At 56.3% G+C, this 24,213-nt stretch overlaps 1 protein-coding gene across 4 annotated transcripts in view; it reads left to right on the forward strand.

The window, feature by feature from the left end:
- SRC (SRC proto-oncogene, non-receptor tyrosine kinase) overlaps nt 3,325-24,213 on the forward strand; it is a 53,942-nt gene continuing 33,053 nt past the window's right edge. For 3 of the 4 annotated variants that reach the window (XM_018057838.1, XM_018057837.1, XM_018057839.1), the window contains exon 1: nt 3,325-3,672. The gene's annotated coding sequence lies outside the window, so the exon portion shown is untranslated. The remainder of the gene's footprint in view (nt 3,673-24,213) is intronic. The other variant, XM_018057840.1, reaches the window with a different exon arrangement.

Below are 24,213 nucleotides of genomic sequence, written 5' to 3' on the forward strand. Positions count from 1 at the left end.
ATAGCCTGGGGGAGATGCAGGCAGTGCCCTTATCCCATCGCATGGGAAAACTCTTGCCACAGGTCTGCTGCCAGCTGTGAGGAGACAGGCCTCACCCCATATGCTTCATCCTGCCCTCAGTTGTGGCTTTGACCCAAGTTGGGGGGAGGAAAAGAGAGGAGGTTTCCAGAGACAGAGAACTGTATACAGCTGGTGCTCACCATCTCCACGGTGTTGACATCAATAACATCTGTCATCTGCTGGGTGCTTGGGGTTGGGAGATTATCCCTCTTGGTGTTCCAGGCCTGGCACGGGGCTGGGTATATTATCGGTGACCAGTGTTTGCCATTCATGGACAAAGATGAATGATTGGCAGGTATGAAGCAATGAGCTGCTGTTTTACTAACAATCTTTTAAGCAAAATAATATACAAAGAGTCACTCACCAGTTCCCCAGTCCAGACGAGCAAGCAGCTCTTGCACCTGCATAATCCTGGTAAGGGTATTGCTCCCAATTTATTGATGAGTAAACTGAGGCTCAGAGAGGGCAGGATCACATAGTCAATGAATGGAAGAGTTAGAACTCTTGTATGTATATCCTTAATCCCAGTGCTCTCTTGGCCAGAGAGTGTCGCTTGGCAGTGCCTACTCTGTGCCAGGGGACAGGCCAGAGTCCCTGCCCTCTGGGTGGGGACAGACACTCCCAAATGGCTCGGGGTGTGCCTCCAGCAGAGGATTGTCAGGAAACTTATCCTGGAGGAGGCCACACTTACTTAGGACCATGATGGACAGCGAGGGTCGGGAAGCTAGAGAGGTGGGGCGAGCATTCCTGGTGGGGGTTACAGCCTGAGTGAAGACCCAGAGGACTGGTTGAAAATAACGAATTCTTCCAACGCTCAATCATGAAACCACCGTGCTGGCCACATCCTCCCGAAAGACCTCCTGAGAACCTCAGTGGCTGAGCCGAGCCACTGGTGGCTCCAGGTGGAAGGCCACATATGCGCTCACAGAGCCAAGAGGGGTCCCAGCTGCCCCCTCTCCTCCAAGACAGTGGTAGGGTGTGAAAAGGGCTGAGACACACCCAGGGGACATCGCTTCATTTCACGTTCACGTGAGTCTTCTGAGGGGAGCACTCTCTTTAGCTCCTTTTGCAGGTTGGCATAGTGAGGCTCAGAGAAACGCTGCTCCCCTCAAGGAGAGGTAACCATGGAGTGGCAGAGACGGGACTTGAACCGAGGTCTGTGGGTCTGAAGTCTATGCTTTTAAGCATTCTTGTTATCCAAGCTTTAGAAGAAGCCCAGAACTTTCGACTGAACTCCTGGGGATGAATTTAGTGATGAGCTGGTAAATATTTAACAACTAGCTCTCTGGAATTAAAAAAAAAAAAAAAAGCTTTGATTTGTCGTGTCTGCTGGTTTCTGCGGTGTTAAAAGTTCCACTTCTGCTGACGTCAAGCTACCAGGATGATATCACTGAATGTGGAGTTGGGAAGAGATGAACCCAATCTGCTCCTGCACGAGAGAAGAGCCAGCTTCAGCACACCACTGGATGAACACCCCGCCCTCAGCCCAGGCCCCCCAGTAAAGGCCTGCAGGCCTGTCTGAGGAGTGAATGACGGCCGAGAAACCTGCTCCTCCAGCTAGGGCCCCGCCCAGTATACCCTAGGAAGCTGGGGTTAATCTTTAAGCCAGCCTTGCAAATACCTGCAGCCATTTCACCAGCCAGGGTCGGCTTCTGGTGCTGGCTCTCTTGCTGACTTGCTGTGGGACTTCAAGCAGCCCCTTCCCCCTCTGGCCTCAGTTTACCAACCATAAGCGCTTTACCTTTGTTGAGCACAACCTCGCCACCCTCACTCTTGTCAGTTCTAACCTTCCCGGAAGTTGTCTGTGGACATGTTTACTCCCGTTTCATAGGCGAGGGGACCTGGGCTGGGGAAGGTGATGGACTCGTAGAAGGTACAGCAGCTGGGCAACCAGTCTAGATTTGAACCCAGATCAGTCCAGCTTGAGGCCTTGCTCATTCCTGGTCTCCCAGGTACTGTACTGTACCCTGAGGCCCTTGCCTCCCATAGTCTTGAGTTTCCCTCCCTGCTCCTCTCAGGAGAAGTCCAGGCTTCTACCATTTGACCTGGACTGGGCTTTACTTTCCCATCTGTGAAATGGGAAAACTTTCAGAGAAGGAAAACAGAGGCAGATGGTGGCATTTAAAGCTGGATTCAGGCCCACCTTCCCCTGTGCAGTAATCCCAGGAGGACCTGTGAAAAGCCAAAGGCGGGACTAGCACATGTGCTCAGTCGCGTTTGACTCTTTGCAATCCCATGAACTGAAACCTGCCACCAGGCTCCTCTGTTCGTGGAATTTTCCAGGCAAGAATACTGGAGTGGGTTGCCATTCCCTTCTCTAGGGGATCTTCCTGAGCCGGGGATCGAACCCATGTCTCCTGCCCTGGCAGGCAGGTTCTTTACCACTGAGTATAATTGCCACTGAATACCTGCTTTGGCCCCTCCTAAGGGGCTTACTCGGAGAAGGCAATGGCACCCCACTCCAGTACTCTTGCCTGGAAAATCCCATGGGCTGAGGAGCCTGGTAGGCTGCAGCCCAAGGGGTCGCTAAGAGTCGGACACGACTGAGTGACTTCACTTTCACTTTTCCCTTTCATGCATTGGAGAAGGAAATGGCAACCCACTCCAGTGTTCTTGCCTGGAGAGTCCCAGTGACGGTGGAGCCTGGTGGGCTGCCGTCTGTGGGGTCGCACAGAGTCGGACACAACTGAAGCAACCTAGCAGCAGCAGCAAGGGGCTTACTGGAAGCCCTTTATAAGTTCCTTATCTGGAACTTATTGGCTTCTTAGTTACTTTTTTTTTTTTTTCTTCTGATGCACATTAAAATGAATGCATAGCTATTAAGATAAAAACGCTGCTCCTTACCACACTGTCCTGCCTGTCTCAGTCCCCAGTTTGGGAAATTCAGGTCAAGGCCAGGGTCCAAGACCTGGCTCTTGTCAGGTGAGTCCCTTCTCTGGGCCTCAGTTTCTTCATCTGTAAAATGGGAGTGATCATTGGCCTGCCCAGCCCACTTGGTTGGTAGGAATAGATCCTAAAGTTGACCTGAACAGCTTAGCATGGCACCTGGTAAGGAATGAGTTCTCCATCAGTGCTGCTGTTACTGATTATCAGTAATAATTTCATGAGAGGTAGACTTGGGGTCAGTTGGGTGGGTGGGTTGGGAGGAGTTGGGGAGGGTATTTTGGCCTGAGAGGGGATGGGTGGGTGCCCCATGGGTAGGGAGCACTCTCAGGGCGGGGTAGGGGGCGGGGCTTCCATGGCCGGAGCCCCCGCCCTTCCATTCCCTGGCCGCCAGGACCCCGGGCGTGGGGAGGCCGAGCGCGGGACTCTCCCAGGTCACCGGCGGGGACCCGTCCCGGCACGCTTCCTTCTTCCTCCCCCTCCCGGCGGCCTGCCGGGCCCCTCCTCCCTGCTCGCGCGCTCCCTCCCTCCTCTTCCCCTCCCCGGGCCGCCGCCTCCTCCTCCTCCTCCGCCTCCCTTTCTCTCTCGATCTGTCTCTCCCGGCCCGGAATCCATTCCGGCCCGGGAGCCGGAGCGGCCAGGCCGCCGTGTGCCCGAACCCCTGGCCGTCCGCGGTCCGTCCTCCAGTGCGTCTGTCTGCCCGGTGCGTCCGTCTGCCTGCAGGTCCAGGTGAGCGCCCCCCGCCCCTCCGCCGGCCCGGCTCCCGGCCCGCGTGAGGGAGCCCCCCGCCCGGGGACCACCCTGGCGTCCGATCGCTGGGCCGCGGGGGCTCCTGCCCCCCCTCCAAACCTCACCCCTCGAGCCAAGCGGCGATCCCGGGGCGCAGGGCGGGCGCACCGGGACTTGTCTGGCGCGGCCTTTTGTTGTGATGCCGCGGGGGGGGGAGGGGTTTGGTGGGGGGCGTAGGGGTCTTGTCCTCGCGAGGACACCCGCTCCCGCTCACACTCCCTCTGCGGGCCCCCTGAGAGCAGCGAGCCGGGCCCGAGCCCCCAGGCCAGGTCTAGGCCAAATCTGAAATCTGAACCAGTCGGCGCCGCCTCTGGCCGCCGCTACCCAGCCTGGCGCCCCCAGCCCGGGATGGGAGGTGGAGAAGGGCCGGCAGGGTGGGCCTGGGGGGGCGCCGGGCAGGGGGTGCCGGGCCAGAACACCAGGATCTCCTTGTCCTCGTGGGGCCTTGGGTAGGGCCTGGTGCCGCCGGCCTGGAAAGGACTGGGCCAAACTGTGGTTGGTCCCAGCTGCCCACAGCCCCCAGCCTCCTCTCTGGGCAGGCCCTACCTCCGGTCTGCTCAGAAGTTGGCAAAAGTTTAAGATTTGGTCCCCAGGCCGGGTCCATCTGCCTGCCTGGGCTGGGGTTGGTGGTGGGTTTGAGTCCCAGTGGGGGCTCCGCTTTCCTGCCCTGCTGTGCTTCCTTGAGCAACTGCCTGCCCTCTCTGAGCTGGGGGCCCTGGTCAGGTCCAGCTGTGGGCCTGGCTGAGCCTACTGGGCTGGTGGAAGGACTGGGTTAACAGAAGGGGCTCACCTGTGGGGTAGCAGTTCAACCTCTGGGGCCTTCAGGCGGACTTGAGAGTGGACAGAGCCTGTGTGGCCCTGGGTGAGGTGCCCCGGCTTCAGGGACTCTGTCCAGTTGGGGCAGTGGTCTCTGGATCACCTGGGGTGACTCCAGGCCTGGCTTCAGTCAGCTGAGATCAGACTTGATTTCAAGAATGGAGCAGGCTGATGCTGTTGCTGACCCTCATCTTGGCTTTCTGGCTGGAGAGATAAGACCTCGGCTTCTGGTCACACTGGGCTACCTGGGCCAAAGGACCGCCCCTCTGAGTCTGCTTGTGTGCGGTGGGGATCCCCAGGGGAAACCTGTAGGCACTTCTGCAGGTAGGGCCTTGGCGTGTAGTAGGTGTTCAATAAATGAGCATGGCACTGGATGAATGGCCTGAAAAAGATGGGCATGAGATGAGATGGCTGGCTCTTGTGGGGCTTATTCCAGAAGAGGGTGGATCGGTGTCCCCAAAGCCACCTCCTAACCCCTTGAGGAGGAACCAGCCTCAATGCAGTCTTGCCACCCAGTACTTGAGACAACTCGCTTCTCCTTCTGGCCTCAGGTTTGTTCAGTATAAAATGGGCTTGTGAGAATGATAGCTGCTAACATCTATCGAGTACCTCCTAAGAGGTAGGGACTTCTGTGTATCCCCTTTTTGCTGGGGAAGAAACTGAGGCTCTGAGAGCAGAAGTGACTTGACCGAGCCACACAGTTTGAAGCTGGAATGAGAGCCTAGAGCTCAGAGTGCCCGGTCGGGCTGCCCTTGTTCCCTTCCCGTGGTGGAGGAATGGGTGTTTCTCAGTATGGGACCAGGCACACGACAGTGTTGGAAGAGACTCGGATGAGTGATTGTGTGGATGCCACGAGGCCCTTTGGGTGAGGTGGTGTGCTGTGGTGATGTGGTCTTTCCACCTAAGGAAATGATTTACAGTGTGTCACCTCTCAGCTGACTGCCTGCCTAGGCCCTCCTGTGTGACCCCAGGGCCTTTGCTCCTGAGGGTTTCCCTGCCGGGAGTGCCCTCTCCTCTAAGAGCTGCTTGTCTGCTTTTGCTCTTTAAGGCTTCGTTTAAGGCCCACCTCTTCCAGGAAGGCCTCCCAGCTTTCTCCTCCTCTCCCCTAGCCTCTTCCCAGGCGTGAAGTATCCCCAGCGCATAGCCAGTTCCTGCTTTGGCTTCTACCCTGATTGTGACCTGACCTGGGAGTGGTGGGGTGGTGGGTGGGGGGAGGTTGTCTGGCTCCCTCAAACCCCAGGAGCCGGGAAGGAGATGGCTCAGTGGCCTGTGACCAACCACCCATTCCCTGAACCTCAACTGGCCCCATTTTCCCAAACCTGCCAAGATACAAGCATCCATGGCCCTGTGTTGAGTACCTATGATGTTCTACGAGCTTTGATCTTGAGCTGAGCAGTGTGTGATGGGTTAGCAGTGGGAGCTGTAGGAGACCTTGGGAGGCTTCCAGGAGGTGGTGACAGGGGCGGGGGGCAGGGAGCAACATTTTCCTCAACAAAGAAGGGGACACAGTATTCTTTCTTCCTTTCAGCTCAGACATGTCCCAGGGCCCCTGGGGGAGGCTCTGGGACGTGTGTGGGAGTGGTCAGTTTGGGTGGGTCCTTGCTGGGGAATTGTGAACAGTCCTGGCTGCCCAGAAATGTAAGTCTAGAGGGTGAGCCAAGTATAATAGCAAACAAGTTACCAAGTAAATGAATATATAATCACAGATGTGATAAGGGTTGAGAGAGAGGTGTGGGGTGCAGAAAAGTCATGAAAGAAGCATAGAGGAGTCCGCCAGGCAAGGAGCTGGGGATAGGGCTTACCAGGCAGAGGGAACTCATGTGCAAAGGCCCTGAGGTGGGGAGTGTGTGCTGTTCTGGAGAAACAATGGGAGAGCTTGTGAGTCTGGAGCACAGAAAATTAAGACGAGCAGATGAGAGGTGAAACGAAGGGATGTCATCAGCAGGGCTGGGCCATGTGGGGCCACATGGGCCTTGGGAAGGAGTCTGGCTTCCATCTTCGCAAGGTGCCGATTGGTGTCCCCTGTGTGAACAGCTCCAACTTGGGGACCAGGGAGGTCAGAGCTGACCAAGTCACCTGGGAGAAGTAAATCTGTGGGCTGGACTCCACGTATTCTGTGGGGGCGTAGATCAGGTGTCAAGAGGAGGAGGCACTGGAGGCTGGGCTTTGAAAGTAGAGTAGGAGTTCGGTAGCAGGAGAGGGTAAGAGCCAGGGGTAGGGGCAGTGCCACGCAGAGTGGCTGCATGGAGGCTGGGAGCAGGAGGCAGTTGGCTGGGGAGCTGGAGACTAAGGTACAGTAAGGGCTCAGGAGTCAGACAGGCCTGCATTCAAGTTCTGACCATGCCTGCTTGCCAGGTGTCCTTGGCTCGTTCATCCTGTCTTTCTGAGACTTAGCTTCCTTGTCTTGAAAATGGGAACAGTAAATATCTCCCTATGGGGTGAGGGTTCAAGGAGGGCTGTAAGCCTAATGCTTGGAACCAGCAGGTCCTCAGGGGAGTGGGACCTGCCCCGTGCGGTGTGAACACTGGGAGGGTTAGTTGCCTCGATGAGTTGGCCTCTCTGCAGCTGTCCCATGAAGGCTTCAAGGGAATGGGCTCACTAATTCTGAAGGTGCTGGCCTCAGAAAGGATGTTGGTGGCCAAGGCCGTCCATACACTGGGTGACCGGAGTCCTGCCTTGCCCTGTGTGTGTGAAGAGGCTGAGTTGGGGAGAGCTCTGTGGGTCCAGATTGTCCCAACTTTTGGAAACCTTGCCTTCAGTGATATTAGCCATTTTTCTACCTGTGAATACTGAGACCCGGAGGGGGAAGACACTTGGTAGGGTCTCCCAGTTGCCAAGTGACAGAGCTGAACCTAGGCTTAGGGCTCTGGGCTCCTAGTCCTAAGAGACCCTTCAGAGGCCTCCGCCCCCTGCCCTGGGTCTTTTGACCAGAGCCTCACTTCCTGCCTTAGCTGTGTGGCCACCCAGCCTCTATCTCTCCTGGGTTCCCCCAGCCCTTTACTTCCCCTCCGCTGCTCCTCCCCACTTATCTCCATGGTAAACCACTCTGGTCTCCACTTGAGCCCCTAGAGGGTTGGGGACCGTTTCCTTTGGGGGCATTTCAATTTCCTCATCTATGAAGTGGGATGGTACGAGTCATGGCTCCTGGGGTGTCCCAAGGGGACTGAAATAAAGCGTTTACATTAGCTGGATGAATGGTGGGAACAGCTAGATACATGGTCAAGTCCATCGTTTTCTGGCAGCTGACACCCCCTTCCTGTGATTCAGTTTCTAATGCTGTATAATGGGCATGGGGCTTGCACTTAGTAGGTCCAAAAGGAGGACGAGGTGAGGCCATAACCTAGGCTCTCACCTGGTGGCTGGCTCTGCATCACTATTCCTGGGGAGGGTGACCCCAGAGGTACCTCCCCTGTGTTCAAGGCCCGGTTCCCAGCTGTCTGTCCAAAGGCAGATCACTCAGCCTCTCTGAACGTCACCTCCCTCCTTAGGATTAAATCAACAAATGTCTCCCAGCACTTGAAACTACTGGATGTCCAGTAAATGTTACGTCTTTCTTTCTCCCTTCTCCTCCCTTGCGCGCATGCTAAGTCACTTTAGTCGTGTCTGAGTCTTTGCAACGCTATGGCTGTAGCCTGCCAGGCTCCTCTGTCCGTGGGATTCTCCAGGCAAGAATACTGGAGTGGGTTGCCATGCCCTCCTCCAGGGGATCTTCCTGATCCAGGGATCGAGCCCATGTCTCTTATGTCTCCTGCACTGGCAGGTGGGTTCTTTACCACTAGTGCCACCTGGGAAACCCTTCCCTCCCTTGGGGAGGACTCATATGTTGCCCAATCTAGGGATGGCCCTGGGACTCAGATCCCCCAGACCTGGACTGCTCTGTTAAAAAACATGCTGCGGCCCAGTCTGAGGCTTCACGGGAAAGGGTGCTGTGATAGATTACTAATGTTAGATATCACTGTGTATGTGCCATGAGTTTGTCTTTCCTGATCTATTCTGAGCTTCTCTTTTCACAGATGGGGGAATTGAGGCCAGAAAGACCCAGGACATAGTATTCAAGCAGGGTGAAAAATGCACATCTCCTATCTTTTCATCCAGGGCTCTCCCCACCCAGCCAGCCTGTTCTCAGTACAGCCTCACAATACAATGCAGGGGTCGGGGAGGCTGAGTCAAGGAGTAGATGCTTGGGGAAGATCCCAGAGCTGGAAGTCAGAACCCCAATTTCCCCGCTCCTTGCTGCAAGACCTTGAGCAAGTGACTTCCCCTGCAACCTGGGCCTCAGTTCCTCTCCTCCTCTTGAAACTGTCCAGCAAAGTTCCAGAACAAAATGAGAAGCCAGAGAGGAGAAGTAGTCCAGTGATCTTGTCCAGGCCTCTTTGTGCTCTGCTCCTTGGGTTCCTCAACTGTCTGGTGAGGGCTCTTCCCTCCTGAGGTTCTGAGACAGGGATCCTAGCAGGGGGTCTCCAGAGCCTGGCTCCGGCCACGTCCTTGTTGATGCTACGTGGGCCTGGGGATGTCAGTGGGGCTGGGGGCTGTTGAGAGACTGTGGGGATGGGTCTTTGGGGTCCTCAGACCTGCTGGGCTGTGAGGCTGGCGCAGGTGGACTCCTGCGGCTATGGGATGGAAGTCGGGGTTGGAGTGCCGTCCGGAAGCTTGGTCTGCTCTGTCAAGATCTGCTGTTGTGTCTGACTCTTTGTGACCCTACGGACTGTAGCCCGCCAGGCTCCTCTGTCCGTGGAATTCTTCTGGAGTGGGTGGCCATTTCCTTCTCCGGGGGATCTTCCTGACCCAGGGATCGAACCCACGTCTCCTGCACTGGCAGCAGGTTGTTTACCACTGAACCACCTGGGGAGCTCCTCTTTCCGGCTGCTTTATCCAAATTCTCGGTCTTGACTTTTACTCTATCTGATGCCAATGTCCGGGTCACAGCAAGGTGACTCATTCCATCCTTTGTGTCATCTGGGGGTGGGAGGAATTTTTGTTTTTATTACACAGAAGAGGAAACTGAGGCTCAGAGGGGCTAAGAGCTGGAGCCACAATCACCCATCAGAGTTCGAGCCCAGATTTCTGGCTTCTGGTTGATGTGTAGCATCTGAGTCCCACTGAGTGAGAGCTCAGCTTAGCTGAGGTCTTGCCCGAAATAGCATGGGTGTGTGGCTGGGCTGACAGGCGATCCTGCCTCCCTGGGCTTCCGGCTCTGGCTGGTAGATCTCCACTCAGATCTGGAGTCCTGGGCCTTGCAGGGATCTCCCAGCTCCCCGGATCAGCATAACATGGGTGCTCCACGGACACTACTTCCACTCAAATTTTTGGAGTGAATGGGTTCCGGGTTCAAGTCCTGGCTGTGCCCTTGTTTGCTGTGTGTGATTGCGGGAAATGGTGCCTCTGAGCATGAGTCTCCCCGTCTCTGAAGTGGGGATGGCAGGGCCAGTGTGGCTTTGGCCAGGTGGCCTGGGGGTCAGGCGAGAGAGTGTCTGCTCTGGCGCAGGGCCCCCACGCAGTCCGTGCTTAGGATTTCTGAGTGCCTGTAATTATGAAGGTAATTCCCTGATGAGGCGGGAATTCTGGGTCTCTGCAGGCCAGTGAATCCAGGAACCCTGAGGCCTGAGACTGGACGCCCGTGTCCAGGCTTGTCCACTGGGGTGGGGATGGGGGCGGGGAGGTTAACTATAGACAGACAGGTTTGGTGGCCAGACCAATTGCAAGCTGCCAGCTCCCTCCAGCCTCCCTGAGCCCACCTCCCGCCTCAGCGCCTGCCCTCCTGTGGCTTGTGAAGGCCTTTGAGTGTCCCGAGCCCTGGCATTCAAGGACTCCCTTACTGAATGGGTCCATTTCTCCAAAAGTGGCTGCTGTTTGAGCACTGCGTGCTTTGCATCTCTGCCTGCTGGGCCTGGAGTCAGGGACTGTCACTGCTCGTGTGTTTTGGGGGAGGCACAGCTGAAGCTGAGAGAGGCTGGAGGAGCCCAGGGCCCACAGCAAGGACTCCTGGACGTGGTGGTGGTCTGGACCACGCTCTTCCCTCCACTCCACCCTGTCGCCTCCCACTTTCCCCTTTCACTCAGGTGACCTGTTAGCCTTTCTGAATCATCGGCTGCCTTCCTGCTGGTCCCGGGCAGTCTAGCGTCCATGCTTTGACTCTGCGGGTCCCGCTGCCAGGCGTTCCCGCCCTCTCCCACCATCTCCATGTGACTGAGATGTCTCTGCCTCTGGAAAGTTCTGGCTGACCACCCTCTGCCCCAACCCACGTCTACACTTTCCGAGCTTCTGTGTCCCCCAACCCCCATTCTCTGCCTTCCCTCATGGCTCTAGCACATTCTACCTTAGATGGCAAGTCACAGGATTCTTCTTGCCTCTAAGGGAGTACAGTGATCGTCATCACTCTCAGGGGTGCCACGCTTTGCAGTTTACCAAGCACTTTTCACCATCGTCTTTGATCATCCCAGCAGGGCTGGAAGGGAGACAGACCATCTAATAATCTTCATTTGGGGAATTCCCTGGTGATCCAGTGGTTGGGACTCTGTCTTTCCATTGCAGGGGTTCAATCTCTGGTCAGGAAATTAAGATCCTATAAGCCTCGCAGCCAAAATAAAAAACCCAGCAGACTTCATTTGGCAGGATGAAGACATGGAGGTCTCAAGGCAGCATCATGCCAGGCACTGCTCTCTCCGCGTAGGCAGACTGAACTGAGCCACCTTCCCCGCATATGCTCTCAGTCCTTCCAGGAGGATCTCCTCCTCAGGGCCCTGTGAAAGCCTTGATTTAGTAGCAAAAGGAGGAGCCAGAAGTTCAGAGAGGTGAAGTAATTTGTCCGAGGTCACACAGCCTGGAAAGCTGGCAGAGCTTGGAGGGTTCCCACTAGGGAAGAGGTAGGCTGTACCCCCGCCTTCCTGCCCCTGCAGAGCAGAGAATCAGATACCACCCAGATCCTGGAGGAGCAGTGAGCTGTCGGCCCAGCCCTGAGGCTTCTTTCCTGAGCACACAGTTGAGCTCTCGTTCAGTGGCAGACAAATGTCTGTGTCCCGTCCCCACAGTGTCTCTGCGAGACAGCAGTTCTGGCCCCATTTTACCAAATAGAGGCTCAGAGGAGCAAAAGGACAGTGGCTTGGATGCGGACCCAGGGCCTCCTGAATACTGCAGGCCTGCCCTGCCCTGTCCTGTGTTCCTCCTGCCTGACCCCTGACCTCTCCTCCAGCCCCCTCCCCACTGTTCCTCTGGGGCAGCGTGAAGGGCAGGAGACTGCCCTGGGAAGCCCCCCCACCCCCCGCCGTCTCCAGCCCCACAGCCTTCTCCTCTGCCTCCATGCTCGCTGTGTGACTTTGTGAGTCAGCTCACCGCTCCGTGCCTCAGTTCCCCATTTGAAAAACAGGCCTGATGGTAATATCTGCATCACAGACTTGTTCTAAGGATCAAGTGAGGCATTATGTGATGCTCTGAGCAATGGCAGCATGTAGGAAACACTCAATATGTGTTGGCTGTTACTTTATTATAATTTGTATCAAGGCTCTCCAGGTAGCCCTGGAAAAGTGATGAAGAATCTGCCTATCAATGCAGGAGACATAAGAAATGTGGATTTGATCCCTGGGTCAGGAAGATCCCCTGGAGGAAGGCAAGGGAACCCACTTCAGTATGCTTGCTTGGAAAATCCCTTGGATAGAGGAGCTTGGCAGGCTATGGCCCATAGGGTTGCAAAGAGTCGGACATGCCTGAAGCAACTTAGCATACATGGGGAGAAATCACAGCTCCCGTCTCCGGATAGGAAATCTGAGACTCAGAGAAAGGAAATAGTATCCACCAGGTCAATCCATAGAGGAATATCACAGCCAGAGAGTTCCTGGGGCACATAGCACTCCCCAGATGGGGAAACTGTCCCCTTGTAGGACTCAGTTTTCTCATCTGTGTGGTGGGTCTGTGCATATTTGAGGGGAGACAGTTGTATCACATTGCCCCAGGGTGGCTCCTCAGTCCTCAACAACTCTAAGCGGAAGGTCAGAAGGATGTAGGGGCTCTTGTACTCTCTGGGCCAGTGAGGTCCTCTGGCCGTGAGCTATGCCAAGTCCCCAAGGCTGGGCTGACACAGAAAGGTGAACCAGGCCCTGTCAGGCCTCCTGGGTGGTCCTCTGGCTGCCACCACCCAGGTCCCACCACCTTCCATCTGATCCACCTGCCTCCTCTGCTCTGTGTCCTGAGCCAATGGCTTCTCTTTTTGAGCCTCAGTTTTCTTATCTGTGAGATGGGGGCAGGAGTCTTTTCTTCATATGACTGTTGGGAAGATTGGATAAGCTCATTCCCCCCAGGTGCCCACCAGTGTCAGGCTTATACCAAGTGCCCAGTCTGTGGCCACAATGCCAAGGAGGGGCAGGATTCTGACCGACAGCCAGGGCGACAGCATTCTGGGCAGAGGATGCAAGTGAGCAAAGGCTGGGAGGTGGGACAGTTTAGGGAGCACCCGGTTGGTAGGTGGGGGCAAGTGGGATTGGATTGGGACTAACCCTGAGGGAGGTGGGCAGCGTGTCTACACCACCATCTCTGGCTGCAGTGGTGTTGGCCTCCCCGTTCTCCAAACTTCAGATCTCCCTTCGCAGCCTTGGGAGCAGCCACCTGCCCTCCCCACCCCCACCCCCGCCAGGTGTTCCCGGAGGCCCTGGAACCAGATGAGCCACCGTTCTATTTGGGGACAATTCTGCTGCTCCCGTTTCTCTCCTGTGCCCTAGTTTTAGAAACGATGTGGGTTTGGTTACCAGTTGGCCGTTGGTGGAAAGCCCCCCTCCCCCACTCCACCCCTACCTTAGCTCTGTGGGCAGTGTGGGCAAAATAGGAGTCAGTCCTGCCTCTGGGAGTTGCTCCTGGCTTCTGTTAGTGGGTTCTCCAGGCAGGGGGTTGGCAGCTGGCCTTTGGACTATCTGCCGGTGAGATCTGGGCCTTGTTCTGGGTGCTGGGGACCCCAAAGAGGCACTCTGGGAGCAGCCTACACCCCAGGGGAGCCAGACACAGACCCTGATCATGGCCCCAGCACCGGGTAGATACCATATGAACTGGGGCAGCTGTTACGATGCCAGAAGGGCTTTACAGAGGAGGTGATACCTGGCCTGAAGCTTAAAGGGTGAGCAGGAGCTCATGAGGGACAGAGAAGGGTGAGGGCCTGCCAGCAAGAACAGACAGGGTGAGCAAAGCTCTGGGGAAGTGGGGAGGTCAGATCCAGGGCAGTTAGACCGTGATGAGGTTGGTCAGGCAAGGCTTCGGACTGCGACTTCTGGGCGCAGGGCTGGCCTCTTGCTGAAGGTGAGAAGGGAGGGAGGAGAGAAGGATCAGGCTGGGCTCAGGTGCTCAGTTACTGTTGCCAAATGAAGGCATCCCACAGAGGCTGGGGTTCAAGATAGTGATCAAGAGCCCTTAGCTGGAACAGAAGGGAGGGGCTGGTCTGGGGTCTTGGAGAAGTGAGTCAGGGAAGACTTCCTGGAGGAAGTGATACATATGACATCCTTGGGACAATGGAATGGTTCTCTGGGAGCAGGTAGAACTTGTGAAAGGCCTGAAGGTGCAGTGTGAGTAGCTCTACTCTTGTTGGAGTTCAGAGGAACCGCAGGGTTTTCTCCTGGCAGGTGGCTGGTGCCAATCAATGGAGGCCTGGGAGTCCCTCCCTGGGGAGTCTACACACTACCCTTGGGCAGCAAGGAGAAGCCACAGAGGCGGGGGTGGTGATGGTGATGGACAGGACTGATTTGCCTGGCCCTGTGGTTAGTGCCCACTGACGGTAGGTGTCCCGTTGACACTGTGGCCTTGGTGAAGTGGCCCTGCTGACTGCCTTGAGAGCAGATGGGCGTGGAGAGAAGGTGGGTGCCAGGGAGGCAGATAGCAGGTCTGTGATTGACAGGGGAGCGGCGGGTGAGGGGTGGGGGAAGTCTACCCCGTGGTCTGTCTGCCCGCCCAGCCTTTCCCTGTGGACGCCTGCCTGGCAGGAAGTGGTGGAAACGTGTTGGGGCCTGGCCAGCAGATTGCGAAGACACCTGGGACATGGGCTGGGCATGGAGCAAAGGCTCTGAGTTCAGAGCCCGACCCCCCTTCACTTGTTGGGTAAACCTCCAAAAGACAGCGATCTTCTGCTAAGGGTGGAGGACCAGGTGTGGTTGCCCACTTGTGCCTCCAAAAAAGGCACACCCACCCTTCTGAACCCAGAGACAGGGCGAGTTGCGAGCAGGGGCTGAAGACGCTAGTGCCAGGTGGGCTTGGGTCTGAATCCTGGCTTTGCTCTTTGCTGGCTGGGAGACCTTGGCCAAGTGACTTTGCCTCACTTTCCCCATATAAAAAAATGGGGGTCATCCTAGAACCTCCCTCCTACGGCTCCCAGGGAGGATTAATGAGATTTTAGAAGGCTGTGCCCAGTACCATGCCAGCCCCTGGGATCCGGCTTTGGAGCTGTTAGCTCAGCTGACCGGGGGTGCTGGGACCTGCTGGGTGGCTGAGGGGCAGCTTCCGGTCTGCCCCGGGCTCTCAGCACTGAGGACAAAGCCCCTTTGTGGTGGGACAGATGGAGCCTGGGAGCGCCCCCCTCTTTGGGAACCAGGGGCCCATCTGCCCCTCCTCCTCACTCATTCCCCGGGGTGGGGGGGAAGGAGCTTCCTTAGACCGAGAGGATGGGAAATGAAAGTCGGGCTGTGTAGGAGCAGAGACTCCAGCTGCAGACCCTGGCTGGTGAGCTAGGGCGGACCCTTCCCTTCTCTGGGCCACCTTCTCAGAGCCCTGGGCATCTCTGGTAAGTCCCAGGCCCACAGTGTGTTCACTTATTCATCCATCCATCCATCCATCTAGCCATCATCCATCCATCCATCCATCCATCTAGGCATCATCATCCATTATCCCTCCATCCATCCACCGTCCCTCCATCCATCCATTTGTTCATTCATCCAGTAATTACCAAGTACTGACTCCATGCTAGGCCCTATACTTTGGCCAGTGTCCATTCCGACCGGATGGCCCCAAGCATCCCGGCTGTGAACTGTTGTGACTGTTACACCCACTGCAGAGTATTTGGCTGGGAGTGAGACAGAAGTGGCCCCGGTCCTCCTCCTCAGACATACTCATCCAATGTGTTATGTCATCACAGCTATGGTCCCTGCTAGGAAGGAGAAGTTGAAGGTTCTCACTTGGGGGAGGTCAGAGAGGCCTCCTGTGAGGAGGTGGCTTTTGAAATGAGACTCAAAGAGAGAGCGGAATTGGCTGAGTGTGTTGCTGTTTAAACCGGTGGTCAGGACTGGCCTCTGAGCAGGAGACGTCTGAGTAAAGCCCCCGAAGGAAGTAGGCGCTGGTGGGGGGAACAGCAAGTGCCAAGGCTCCGAGGCGAGTGTGTACCAGGTTCTTAGGGAAGGGGAAGTGGCCAGTGTGGGCGGAGCAGGAGGAGGGGAGGGGCGTGGGGCGGGTAGTGTCCACTGGGGGACCTTGGAGGCCGCCGTGAGAACTTTTTCGTCTTGGAGTGTGGGCTGTGAGGGGCGTTAAGCAGGAAGGATGGGCTCAGATGGACGTTTCAGAGATACACTCTGCAGGCAACTGGCCAGCCTGGGGGGTTGACCTGAGGGGTGACTCTGGTGGGAGAGAAGGAGGTGGAGTCAGGCTGTGTTTGGAGGTGGGAGTGACAGGGCTTGGAAGTGGGTTTCGCGAAGCACAGGAAGCATCATCCTTCCTCTCTTGGGCTGCTGGTGATGCGGGGCTGAGTCTACACCACACACCACTGGCTTCCTGAAGCTTTTTTATTTTTTATTTATTAGAAGAGGAAATTTATTTATTTAAAATTTTATTTTAGTTTTGAAAATATTTTGGCTGTACCATGCAGCATCTTAGTTCCCAGACCAGGGATCAAACCCATGCCAGCTGCAGTGGAAGTCTGAAGTCTTAACCATTAGACCGCCAGGAAAGTTCCTCCCTTCTGTGGCTTTAAGCAGTGGTATTCCTTAGGCTAACCTGGCAGGATCCTACCCATTTTATAGATGCGAAAACTGAGGCTCAGAGTGGTACACCCATGACCTGGGTTACATAATAGGGGCAGGGTTAGGGTTTGGCCTCTCAGGACTCAGGAAGGCCTATGGATTTCGGAAATATGGACCCTGCCCACCTCCTCCAATTCCAGCTATAGATTTCAGGGGGTACCTGAGATTTCTTTCCTACTTTGACCTGTCTTGGGGAGAGAGAGGCTGCCCGTGTGACCTCAGGGGTGGGGGTGGGGACCTGGATTCCAGCTTGCCATGTGATCTGGGCCTCAGTTTCCTCTGCTGGGAAATGGGCACAGTAATGGTCGCTACCTCACAGTGTTGGTGGGAGGACCAGGCGAAACAGTGCCTGTAGAGCCGGCGTGGCAGGCACAGAGTAAAGTGTTCAGTAACTAGCGGGACTGTTATTGTTGCTTCTGTGAGGAGTAAGGACGTGTGTGCAAGTCTAGGCTCTGGCCACGCCCACCCCAGGGGTGGGCTCTGGGGGAGGGCTGGAGTCTCCAAGGTGGCCTCTTGTAGATAACTCCGTAGGTTGGGATGGAAGAAAGTCCCTGGAACCCATGCCTAGCTGTGCTTTTCCCCTGGGGAAACGGTCTGGACCCACCTGGATTGGCCAAGGGCCGTGTTGCACCTGGGTGCGGAGTGGGGCTTTAACCAGGTTGCCTGCTGCCTCGTCGAGCTCTGACATTGCCTCCTTCCCTGTTTCGGGCTTCCTGCCCGAGGACAGGTCCTAGGGCTTAGAACTGGGTTTCATGGGGCACAGGAAGAATCGTCCTTACTCTTGGGCTGTTGGTGATTCAGGAATGGACCCCGCCCTTTACAGATCAGGTCAGGGCCTAGGGTCTGGAAAGGGGGTCTCCTTCCTGTCCAGAAAGAAACCTAAAAGCCTCCTGGACTGGAACAGTTCCATCTCCACGGGGCCGGGGTTAGTGGGAGCGGCACGATCCGCTTGCTGAACCATCATCCTCCTGGGGCGGTGTGTCCCGGCTCAGGCAGCGCCCCTCCATCTGCCCGCTGTGCCAGCCTGAGCCTGCAGTGCCCACCCCGCCCCGGCCGCACTGGCGGAGCCGGTTTGAGGTCTGACAGCTGTACGTGTGCTTGCGCCGGGAACACAGGACCAGACATGTCCTGGCTGCCCTGGCCCGTGGATGGCCCCTGGCTCACGCTTCAGTTACCCCTGGCTCATGCAGCAAGCATCCCTGGTACCCAGTCCGTGCCTGAGCCGTGCAGGGCGGGGCTCGGGGCTTAGAGCTGTCTCACCCTTGCACACTGTCCTGTGTAACCAGGGAGGTCAGAGGCTCGGCCCTGGGGACAGGCCAAGCAGGAGAGTGCTGTAGTTGGGGCATAGGTTGTAGGGCTGGGCAGACCTGGGATGGAGGCCTGTATCTCTTTATCTTAGGGGGCCCTGGATAGGACCCATTCATCCGTCCCTCCCTCTGCTCCTCCCTCCGTCCCTCTTTCTATCTCTCCCTCCTTCCATCCCTCCTTCCATCTACCCCTCCCTCCCACACATATTTACTGAGCATTGCTGGGTGCCGGGGGGCTTCCCTGGTGGCTCAGATGGTAAAGAATCTGCTTGCGTAGGAGACACAGGTTTGACCCCTGGGTCGGGAAGATTCCCCTGGAGGAGGAAATGGCAGCCCACTCCGGTATTCTTGCCTGGAGAATCCCATGGACAGAGGAGCCTGGCAGGCTACAGTCCATGGGGTCACAAACTGTCCATGGGGACACGACTGAGTGACTAACACACACTCTGTGCCAAACAATGTTCTAGAGGTTGGAGATTCAGCAAAGAAGCAACAAGGCAAAAATGTGTGGTCTCACAAAGCTGACATTCTAGCTGGGGAGATAAAGGCAGAGCAAATAAGGAAAATACGCACATGGTCTGTAAGAACTTGATAAGCTCAGTTGTGTCCGACTCTCTGTGACCCCAGGGACTGCAGCATACCAGGCTTCCCTGTCCTTCACCATCTCCCGGAGTTTGCTCAAACTCACGTCCATTGAGTCGCTGATGCCATCCAACCATCTTGTCCTCTGTTGCCCACTTCTCCTCCTGCTTTCAATCTTTCCCAGCATGTCATGGGTCAAACATAAAGCTAGGAAGACTGGCTGGGATAGAGAATGGATTGTGATTAGCTGATTACATAGGATGGTGAGGGATGGGAACATGTGGGGAAGACTTCTCCCAGAAGCTCACATCCCCCGAGGGGAGGCAAGAGAATCCAGGTAGAGGGAACAGACAGTGCAAAGACCATAAGGTAGGGGTGCACTGGAGTGTTGGAGAAACAGCACGGAGGCCAGCAGAACAGAGTGAGCAAGGGGGAGAATGGCAGGAGGAAAGGACAGAGAGATGGAGGTCAGGGAGGGCCTCCGGATCCTTTTGACGTTGACTCTTACTCCCAGTGAAATGGGGCTCCAGGAGGCTTTCTGAGGGCATCTGGTTGCCGTGTGGGAAGCAGACTGTGGGGCTGAGGATGGAGCCCCCAGACCAGAGAGAAGACTGCTGCATTGGTCTGGTGAGTGGAGAGTGTGACAGTGGCTAGCCTCGCCTGGGGGCGGTTCATGGCAAGGGGTAGGGGCTCAGACATTGTTTTGTATTGTTTTCTTTCGTCTTCCTTTTTGGTTTTTTCTTTCTGCCGTGCCGCACAGCATGTGGGATCTTAGATCCCTGACCAGGGATCGAGCCCATGTACCCTGCATTGCGAGACACATTCTTAACTACTGGACCACCAGGGAAGTCCCGACAATGATTATTTTTAATATCTATTTTATAAATGAGGCAACGGAGGCACAGAGAGGTAGAGTCACTTTTCCAAGGCCACACAGCCAGGAAGGGTCAGGGCTGGGTTTAGAACCCAGGCAGTCCAACTCTTAATCTCTATGTGATGGAGGCTTGTGAGCCCAGAAAAAGAGTACCTCTCTCAGTTGAGGGCAGGGTATGGCCTGTGGTCAGGCTCAAAGAGGGCACTGGAGTTCCTGGAGTTGGCTGGGGCCTGAGATGTGATGCTTCAGGAGGAAACAGCAGGGTGCAAAGGTCTGGAGGCTGGAGCGTAATTCTGAGTTCAGGGAGGGTCAAGGGGTAGGGAGGAGGGAGCTTGCAGCAGCCACCCCCCACCCCATTCTTGGCCTTGATCCCATGAGCAAATCGTGGGAGCTTTAAGGGTTTCGGCCATCTTGCTACCTCTGTCCTTGGCCTCAGGCTCGAACGCCCTCTCCCTCAGAGACCTCCCAGAGGTCCCCATTTCATGGGTGAGTAAAGGGAAGCCTGGACCTTCTGGAGGTTAGACGTCCTGGGTGGCACCTGCGGGCTCCAGTGTGGAGGGCTGAGTTCGGGGCCAGCTGTGTGGAGGGGCCTGGCCGCCAGCTGCTCCTGCCCACCCGCGTCCCTGCGGGGGCTGGGGAGGAAGGGAGACTGTGTCCCCAGAGCAGGGACGCAGCCAGAGCTGCTGGCAGGAGTAGTGGGCACCGTGGGCAGGGGCCGGCTGGCAGCTGTCTCCCCCGGAACCTGTCAGCCATCAACCAGCGGGGCTGGGGGTGCCTGGGAGGCATGACCTTGGCGAAGCTGGGACAGAGCAAAACTCGTCACCTCAGTGTTCCCTGGGGTCACTCTGATGCTGGGGGGGGGGGTCTGTTAAAGAATCCTCGGCATGCCAGGGCCTCTGCCCAGGTGCAGATGCTAAGGCCCATGAGTGGGTGTGATTTGTGGAGATCACATGGAGATTTGAAGGGAGGCCTTCTGCTTAGCCACATAGTGGCCAGGCCAGGCAGTACCTGGCTGGGTCCCTGTGACCAGCCTGATGCGTGGTCCTGGGGGCCCAGCATCTCTCTTCCAGCTCCTCCTCACCCCAGTGCCCTTCGACCTGGCGTGCCAGGAATCTTCAGTCCAAGCCCCGTCCCACACCCTCTTTCGAACCCCCACCTCTACCGTGCTGTGTGGCCTGAGGCTGAGTGTGCCCCTCTCTGAGCCTCTGCTTCCACATCTGTGAATGAAGATCTCTTACAAAGTTCTCTGAGATTGGCACTGTGGTCTCCTGGCCCCTCAGCTGCCCTCCCCATCCGCTTGCTGGGCAGCCTGGCCTGACCTGTAGGGTAGAAGGGTAGGGGGCGGTCCAATCCTGCCAGCCTCAAAGATGCTCCCATGGCAGGAGGACCAGCTGCCAGTGCCCTTCCTCTCGGGCAGCGGCCTTGGAGAAGGGAGGCGGTAGGACGTGGGGGTAGGGGAGACGGAGGCACCCACTGTGTGCCCTTCTTTCCCCCCATTTTGTTCCTGGAGAAACTGAGGCCATATGACTTAAACTGACCTTTGCCTTTCTTTCAGTGATCCCACCTCTGGGCCTTTGGCCAAGCAATTGCTTCCCCTTCCTCTTTTCATAAACTGCTTACTTTTAGACCTCAAGTAAGATGTCCACTCCTCCTAGAAGTCCACCGTGGTTTAGGTGCCTCCTCTGGAGCTGGAGACCACTGTGCTCTGACAGGATCGCTGTAGGATGAAGTCTCAATAATCAGCCCCCATCCCACTCAGCGTGCTCCAGGGCCTGAGAAAACCTTCATGGGCTTCCCTCTCAATTTTTCAGGTCTTTATGACCTAAATTGCTGGACGTGTCCCTCTCGGGGCCTCCCTCAGACCTCCTCGTGCCTGGGCCAAAAGCCTGCAGCGACCCAGTTAGGCTGGAACCCACTCAGTCCAGACCTCTCACTCAATAACCCTCTGCACATCTGACCCTCCTGGCTCAGGGCCTTTGCTTGCACTGTGTCTGCGTCCTGCACGGCCCTTCCCACGCCTCCTTGCAGGTGCAGTGGAGAGAGGGAGGGCTTTAGTATCCTTGGGCCTGGCTTGGCACCCTGGTTCTCCCCTTCCTGGCTGGGGCAGCTTCCTGGAGCCCCCCCATGTGCTGACATGTAAAGTGAGTGACACGTAAAGTGGTTCCAGGGCTGTTGGGAGTATGGAAGGAGTACTGTAAACCCCAAGTGGGAGGACATGAACCCCAAGTGGGAGGACATGAACCCCTGGTGTAGGTCTCCACATCACCATCAGCACGCCTCGTCCCACCCCACCAGCCCGCATTGGAACAGCCGATGGCAGGATATTTTTAAAAATTACTTATTTGACTGCGCTTCACGGCAGGTGGGATCCTGGTTCTCTGATCAAGGATTGAACCTGTGCCCCTTGCTTTGGAAGTGCAGCATCTTAACCTCTGGACTGCTAGAGAAGTCCCAAGAGGTGGGATTTTAAGAAATATATATTTATTCATTTGGCTGCACCAGGTCAGTTGTGGCACGTGGGGATCATTAGCTGCAGCATGTGAACTCTTAATTGCAGCATATGGGATCTAGTTCCCTGACCAGAGATGGAACCCAGGTGCCTGCATTGGGAGCGCAGAGTCCTAGCCACTGGACCACCAAGGAAGTTCCTCCCTCCCTCTTTGTTTTTCTTTTAATAAGAGGTGGGATTTTAATCACATTATTTAACCTTTCTCTGCCTCCACTTCCTCATCTGTAAAATGGGTTGAAAAGCATAGGACACAGTAGGCACTAAATACGTATTAGCTATTGCTTCCGCTGTTATCTTATCAGTGTCATTATTCATATTCCCTTCTCTGAAGCAGGACTTTTTGCTATATTCCAAATCTGCTTGTACAAAAACACCTCAGGTAAGCAGGTCATTCTTTTGAAAGGCTGAAGGAAAAAAGAGAATGAGAAGATTTTTGCCACATGTAGGAGGTCTCTGGGGAGGCAGGCAGGGGTGGCGGCCCCCATCTGTGAGATGGGCATGGGGGCTGGCCCCTCTCCCAGGCTCCCCCAGACTCAACTTCCTCCCCTGTGCCAGTGCTGGTGGTGCCTGTCCCGCCTAGGGCTGTTGCGAGGAGGCAGGGGGCATCAGCTGGGGACCCAGCCTTGGAGGTTCAGAGGGCTGAGAGTTTCATTCCAAAATAAGGGTTCTTCTTGGGCTGTGTGGACAGGCCCATTCCCTATGTCTTGGCCTCCATTCCTCTAGTTGGAAATGGACTGGCTGAGGGCCCTGCTTAAGTCCCTGGTGTAATAACTTCCTGCGAGAGCCCAGCTGGGACGGTGCCCTTGGGGAGGGGGCCCACAGTGGCCCGGGGCCAGGAGAGCCAGGGTCCCCAGCTGGTCCTCTGCTATCTTGGATGGTGGCCTGGTGCCTGGCTTGGCTTTTCTGAGTCTCTCTTCGTTGCCTCATCTCGGAGGCTGGGCTGATCTTCCCTGTGAAGCAGGGTCCCGGTGAGAACTGGAGAGCTCGACGGTAGCAATCGAAACTGTACGGTAGCTGTGATGGCTGGAGCCCCGTTTATTCAGCGTGGCCTGTGTACCCGGGGCACACGTGGTTAGCTCCTGTGCCTTCATAACTGTCCCTGGATCCTCTGGGTGTCTCCATGGTACTGAAGAGCCGACTCGTTAGAAGAGACCCTGGTGCCGGGGAAGATTGAAGGCAGGAGGGGAAGGGGACAATAGAGGATGAGGTGGATGGATGGCACCACTGACTCGATGGACGTGAGTTTGAGCAAGCTCCGGGAGTTGGTGAAGGACAGGGAGGCCTGGCGTGGGGCAGTCCATGGGGTCGCAAAGAGTCGGACATGGCTGAGCAGCTGAACAACAGCAATGGTACTGAAGGAGGCTTTGGTTGACTTGCTCGGAGCCCTCCCATGGGCGGTGGCAGGATCCCTCTTCACAAGGATGTTGCACCCCACCCAGCTGGCTCTGGCGGGTACCCAATGGAGCTCTTTTTGCTCCCTTCCTTCCAGAGGCACGACTGAGACGGGCTGTGCCCCTCCCCCACCTCCTCTGCCTTCCCTCTCCTCTACCCCCACTTTCCCCACACAACCTCCACCATCCACCCCTCCCACCCCTGGTCCTGTTATCAGGACACATTCCTGGACTGGCTGAGAACAGCTTATACCCTGGGTGCTTTTCAGAAAGAGTGTGACTGCTGATACAGGCCCTGGCAGTACAGGCTCCCTCGGGGGATAGGCCCTGGGACATGAGATTACAGAGCCCAGATGATCTGCCTGCTGATGCGGTCTCTTTTGAGCTGTGTGACCTTAGGCTAGTCACTTGACCTCTTGGGTCTCAGTTTCCTCATCTGCAAAATGGGAGTGACCATGTAGGGCTGCAGAAGGTTCACTTGGGCTTGTGGATTATATGTACTTCTCAGCCTGGTGCCTGGCACACAGGAGTCTCTCTACCCATCAGCCAGGTGCTGTTATCATCTGAGAACCAGTTGTCCCTCCTCTTTGTGATGGCATCTGTATCTACCTTTTGCTGAGCACACCATGGGATGGCCCCTGTGAGCTTCCTCTTCTCCAGAGGCACAGGGAGGGTGGAGCTGGGAGAGGCCCTTTCCGGAAGTGGAGAAGGTGCTGTGTGATCTTAGGTGGCCTCTGTCCCTCTCTGAGCCTCTTTTTCCTGGTCTGCTCTCTGAGCACTTGGACCTGGGTGTGGCTCTGCCCCGGTCCGTGTCTCCACACACACTCTAATTCCTCCCTCGGCTGGTCCAGCTACTTGGCTTTGTGTGTCTGTCCCGTGACAGTGCCTGGTGCATAGTCAGGATTCAGCTGAGCTTGCTGAAGGACGCAGTGAACGCACGATTCCGCAAAGACCCAGGGCTTTCTTACTTCCAGGCCTTGGCCTGCGCGACTCTCTGCCAGATGCACCATTCCCAGTCATCTCTGCT

Source organism: Capra hircus, chromosome 13 (assembly GCF_001704415.2).
Source record: "Capra hircus breed San Clemente chromosome 13, ASM170441v1, whole genome shotgun sequence".
NCBI lineage: Eukaryota > Metazoa > Chordata > Mammalia > Artiodactyla > Bovidae > Capra > Capra hircus.